The 4,967-nt window shown below is 58.2% G+C and overlaps 2 long non-coding RNA genes across 2 annotated transcripts; both read left to right on the top strand.

The window, feature by feature from the left end:
• Positions 1–3,248: 3,248 nt before the first annotated feature.
• Positions 3,249–4,111, top strand: LOC147570838 (uncharacterized). Its single transcript, XR_015247972.1, has 3 exons — positions 3,249–3,336; positions 3,819–3,939; positions 4,087–4,111. It is a non-coding gene; the product is annotated as an uncharacterized LOC147570838 (long non-coding RNA).
• A 4-nt stretch (positions 4,112–4,115) lies between these two features.
• On the top strand, positions 4,116–4,595 carry LOC147570839 (uncharacterized). The gene is made up of 3 exons (XR_015247973.1): positions 4,116–4,198; positions 4,291–4,436; positions 4,530–4,595. It is a non-coding gene; the product is annotated as an uncharacterized LOC147570839 (long non-coding RNA).
• The last annotated feature ends 372 nt before the right edge of the window (positions 4,596–4,967 follow it).

The following is a 4,967-nucleotide window of genomic DNA, read 5'->3' on the forward strand; positions in this document are numbered from 1 at the left end:
ACACACACACACACACACACACACACACACACACACACACAGATGCACAAACACACTTCCTGTCTGTGACTATCTCCAGTTGTGACTTACTCTCCTTCCTCTGCCTCCTTCGGTATCCCTCTGGTCTCTGTCTGTCTCTTGGTCTCTGTGATCATTTTCTCTAGGGAACGCTTTCTCCCTCCCCCACCTCCGTCTCTCTTTCTCTGTCTCTGTCCTGTCCCTGGACAGTATCAGTGCATCTGGGTTTCCGTGTGCTGTGCATGCCCATATGGACATAGGAGGCTGCTGATGGCACAGGGCTGCAAGGGAACACACAAAGGGACGCGTAAGTAACAGGGGTCAGAGCACATCCAGACCTCCTAAGCCGTGACTGCCTCCAGGCAGCCCACACAAGCTGGGTATACAATGTGAACCGTGAAAGGTCAGTCCCTTGGCCCTTGCCCTGTAGGTTGCAGCCAGCTGGGAGGTACTGAAACCCAAGGGACTCCCCAGTGTTTAGAGGGTGTGAAGAAAGGGCAGGGGCCGAGAGGCTGGGAACCTAGTCGTGGCTGGTGTTTCTCCACCTGCCACGTTCCACTTTTGTTGGTACTGGAAGGTTGGTATCAGTTGTGGCTCTCTTTCCTTGCATCTCAATGCAAGCTTCCTTGACCCAATGCAGATACTGAATCTGCCCTCGTGTTCAGCCAGCTTTGGGCCCCAGGACAACTGCATGTGTTGTGTGAGCGGGGAAAGCAAGTGTGAGTCGTGGGAAGGAGCTAGCCCCGCGAGCGGGATGAGTGTCTGTGAGTGTATTGTGGCTAGCGCCTTTGAGTACTTTTGCGTGAGACCTTGCGTTTGTGCTGACAGCGTGTGTGTGTCTGTGTCCACGTGCCGCGTGGCCGTGCATCTTTGTATCTGAGTGCGTGTGTGTAGGCCGTTGGGGAACAAAGGAAAGAGACTGGGGGCTTTCCTGATTTGGTGCGCACGGGGGTGGTTCAGGTGCCAAAGTTCAGAGAGTGCCATCCCTTTGCTCCTGGGATCGCGCATGATAGGCAGCCTCCCCTCAGGTGGCGTCCTCTCCACGTCACACACCTCTTGTCACCGACCTTCCCTAGCGGGTGCACTGCTAGCCTGCTGTCATGACATACATGTCTTCTTGGAGTAGGGATGGACGTAGGGAGTATGCAAAGGAGGCAGACCAGATGCAAACCAGGGTGCAGACAGCGGGCGCACAGCTGAAATGCGTTTCACGGACAGCTACGCTGATCCGCTCAGTGGATTTGCCCGACTAGGGGCACGATGACCAAAGGTGGAGGTGTAAACGTGAAAAGCGTGGAGGTCCCCCTTTTCCCGTGTGTGTAGATAGCCTCGTGCCCAGGCCATACGGGACGCCGAGGTGGGGGGGAATGTGAAAGTCCCCTTTTCATTGACAGAGGCCAAACAGAGGCACACAGAGGGCTGAGTTGGAGGCCCCTGGAGGCGCTGCACTACCGAAGCCCCGGGCTCACTGTGTGCGGTAACACGCTGGCAGCAGATTCCCACCGCCCTGAAAGGTGGGGCCACCGACGCCACGCCCACTGCCGTCCTCATGATTGGTCCTGGAGCCTGGCTGGGGCGTCTGGGCGTGGTTTGCAACGCCCGCAGCTTCAAAGCCGCATGCGCACTTCTCTCACCACAAAGGCCTCTGCAGCAGCGTCACCACAGCGACAGCCACCGCCGTGGCTTCCTGGGTACAGCGCCTGTGCGCATGCGCCCCCTGGGCCCTTGCTCCACGGCAGAAGGCGGGAGGGCGTTGCCAGCCCTTGTCGTCAGGGCTCCACTGACTGGGTCTGCTGAGGGAGGCCCGAGCTTTCCCCTCCTGCCGCTTCGTTTGAATCTGCCCCAACTGCGGTCCTGGGCCAGCTCCCCATGGCGAAGGATGTAGTGTCTGGAAAATGTGGCAGTGCCCCGTAAACTGCGGTCGCGTTCGTCATGGAAGGCGGTAGTCAAGAGACCGGGGCTCGAGGGCATACAGTATTCCTGGACGCGACTGAGGCGCCACACGACGATGGTGTCGGGGCCGGAATGCCCCGAAGTGCACAAGAATATCCGGTCCGACGTGAGAGAGAGGTGTCCGGCCGAAGGGAGGATTTGAGGCTGCCGGTGGACAACATAATATCGGTGGCGGAGCTGTTGGGCCTGCTGGAGGAGGGAGTTGAGGCGGCGGCCACAGAAATACATGCTCTTGCAGATGAGAAGGATGACCAGAGGAAGCATGAGGAAGAGGAGGGACAGGAGGGGGAGGAGGATAATTATGTAGAGGAGGAAGACGAAGTGGAGAATAAGGACCAAGAAGAGGGGGAGGAGGACGAGGAGGAATGGGGGGAGGAGGACGATGAGGATTTTCATGAGGAGGAGGAGGACGAGGAGGAGTGGGAGGAGGATGAGGATGAGTATGTGGAAGATGATTTTCATGAGGAGGGGGAGGAAGGGGAGGAGTGGGAGGAGGATGAGGATGAGGATGAGGATGAGTATGTGGAAGATGGTCTTCATGAGGAGGGGGAGGACGAGGAGGAGCAGGATCATAAGAGCAGTAGGAGGAGGAACAGGAACAGAAGGATTAGGAGTAAGAGGAGAATGAGGGGGAAGAAGGTCAAAAGCCGAAGATCAGGTGGAGGAGGAGCAGGGGCAGCAGCAGCAGCAGCAGGAGGAGCAGGAGGCCTTACAAAAGGAGCAGAAAGAGAAGGGGGAGGATCAGGAGAAGAGAGATTAGGAGGAGCATGGGGAAGAGTTAAGGGAAGTTGTGGAGCAGGGAGGGGGGGAGCAGGAGCAACAGGATTTACAAGAAGAGCTGGAGGAGGAAGAGGCAAAGCTGGGAAAGGAGGAGAAGGAAGAGATGGAGCTGGGGCACGAAGAGCAGGAGCTGAGGAGCTGGAGAAGGAGGAACCAAAGTGGAAGGAGCAAGATGGCTGGTGCCTGGGGAACGCACAGGAGCTGCCGGTGAAGCAGGAGGAAGAGATGCAGAGAAGTGCAAGCCTACATCCTTTGCTGTCCTTGCTCGAGGCTCTTCAGACTGAGGTGCAGCCCTTGAATACATATGCCAGCCGGGAGCACGCTCGACTCAAACTCAGGATGTGGCAGAGGCGGCAGCGTCATCTGGAACAGAGAAGTGCCCTTATCCAGGGCATCCGTGGTTTCTGGGCCAAGGCTGTATCCTTCCTGCTGCTGGTGGAGGGTCCAGAGGGGGCTGGGCTTGCACAAGAGGAAGGAAAGGGAGGCGACATTTAGAGGAACCCAGGACAGCGACTGGAGCTAAGCCACGCTCCAGTGGCCGGGAAGGTGCAAACATGATACCATCCCAGTGGTCCTGGCTCTGCAGTGAGTGTGGGAGGAGGGCAGTGCTGGGGTGGTGGAGGCACGTGTGCTTTACGTCGCACCTGGCACGGAAACAGCGCTGGGAGAGTGCGGAGTGGCGGTGGAGGTCCAGGCCAGGACGGGGAAATGACCGAGGGCTTCTTCCCACGCAAAGCCGCGCGGGGGCACGTTTCTGGGTCCCGCTAAGCATCTTGCTGCGGGGAAGGCGGTGCGAATGCCCACTGGTCGGCGCGAGACCGGATGTGTGCTGTGTGGCTGTGTGGAAGTAAGCGTCCTCAGTGTCCTCATGAGCACACAAGGCTAGGCGTGGATGCGGGCGTCTGGGCGTGCACAGCCTCCTGTGCGTGTCTAGCAGAGCCCTGCGGAATCCTGAGACCCCGTGGGCCTGGATGCAGCCTGTGGGGAGGGCGTGAGGCCCGGGGGGAGGACGCCAGTCCCTGGGGGAGGACGCCAGGATGCGGTCCACACCGGTTCTCTGGGTCCAGGTCTCTCATGCCCAGCACCTGAAGGCTCTTTGACCTGCAGCAGTTTGTGAACCACCCTCAGATGTCAGCCCTGATTAGTAAGCAGGATGAAAGCATGCTTCGCCACATGACCAATTTGAAGGTCGGCCTGGGAGTGCGAGGCGGTGTGGGTGGGTGGCTGTGTGGGCGGGGGAGGTGGTGGGGAGAAGTGGTGTGTTCCTTCCTCAGGGGAGGGCGGGTCTCCTGGAACAAGATTTCACATTTCTGCCCCACATTCCTACCACGGCAGGTGGAGGAACACAAGTTTCCCAGGGAAAGCCGGAAGATCCTGCTGTTTTTTGGCAAGAACTCCTACTTCCAGAATGAAGTCGTTACGAAGGAGTATGTCCTTGGCCTTGCTGGTAAGTGTCCACTGAATGCATGGGCGGCAGTGGGTGGAGGGTTGACTGTGATCAGTTCTCTGGCGCCTTCTCACATACTCGTCTTCCTGCAGGGTATACGGCGTCTCATTCCAGTCCCATCCTGTGGTACCCAAGGTACAGACAGGAGGCCTACAGACGCAGGCATGACAACAGCAGCCTCAACTTCTTCAACTGGTTCTCTGACCACAGCTTTGCCGGCTCTAGCAGGATTGCTGAGGTGGGGCCCTGTAACAAGGAAGGGAGGTGATTTTCATGGGTTCCCCCACTGCGTGGGACAGCTACCTGAGGCCTGGCCTGTCTCCCCTACCAGATAATCATAGAGGATCTTTGGCCCAATCCCCTGCCGTATTTCAAGATGGAGGAGGCCCCAGGAGAGCACTGAGAGGGAAAGAGGTGAGCAGACAAGGGTGTGGGCACTGAAATGTGTGCCGTGGGGCCCATGGCGCAATTCTCTTCTGCGTGGAGGCACCGAGACTCACAGTGGCACAGGAGGTGACACCAGGTCCAAAGGGCATCGGCCTGAGACAGGGAGTCTTAAGAAGTAACGTGTCAAAGAGGCTTTGCCCCTTTGGGGAGGCTGAAGGTGGGCAGTGGGCCAGACAACAAGAATGAGCAAAGCGGGACATCCAAGCTGGCTCATCAGATAGCACGGTGACAACGGTCATTCCAGGACCATGAACCCCACCCTCAGGCCTCCTACCACCATCCCACATGTTGTCGGGCTTCTGGAGCCACTTGTCAGCTTTGG

This window comes from Puma concolor, unplaced genomic scaffold (assembly GCF_028749965.1).
Source record: "Puma concolor isolate L17-30 unplaced genomic scaffold, mPumCon1.1.hap2 unalloc_scaffold_8, whole genome shotgun sequence".
Classification (NCBI taxonomy): domain Eukaryota; kingdom Metazoa; phylum Chordata; class Mammalia; order Carnivora; family Felidae; genus Puma; species Puma concolor.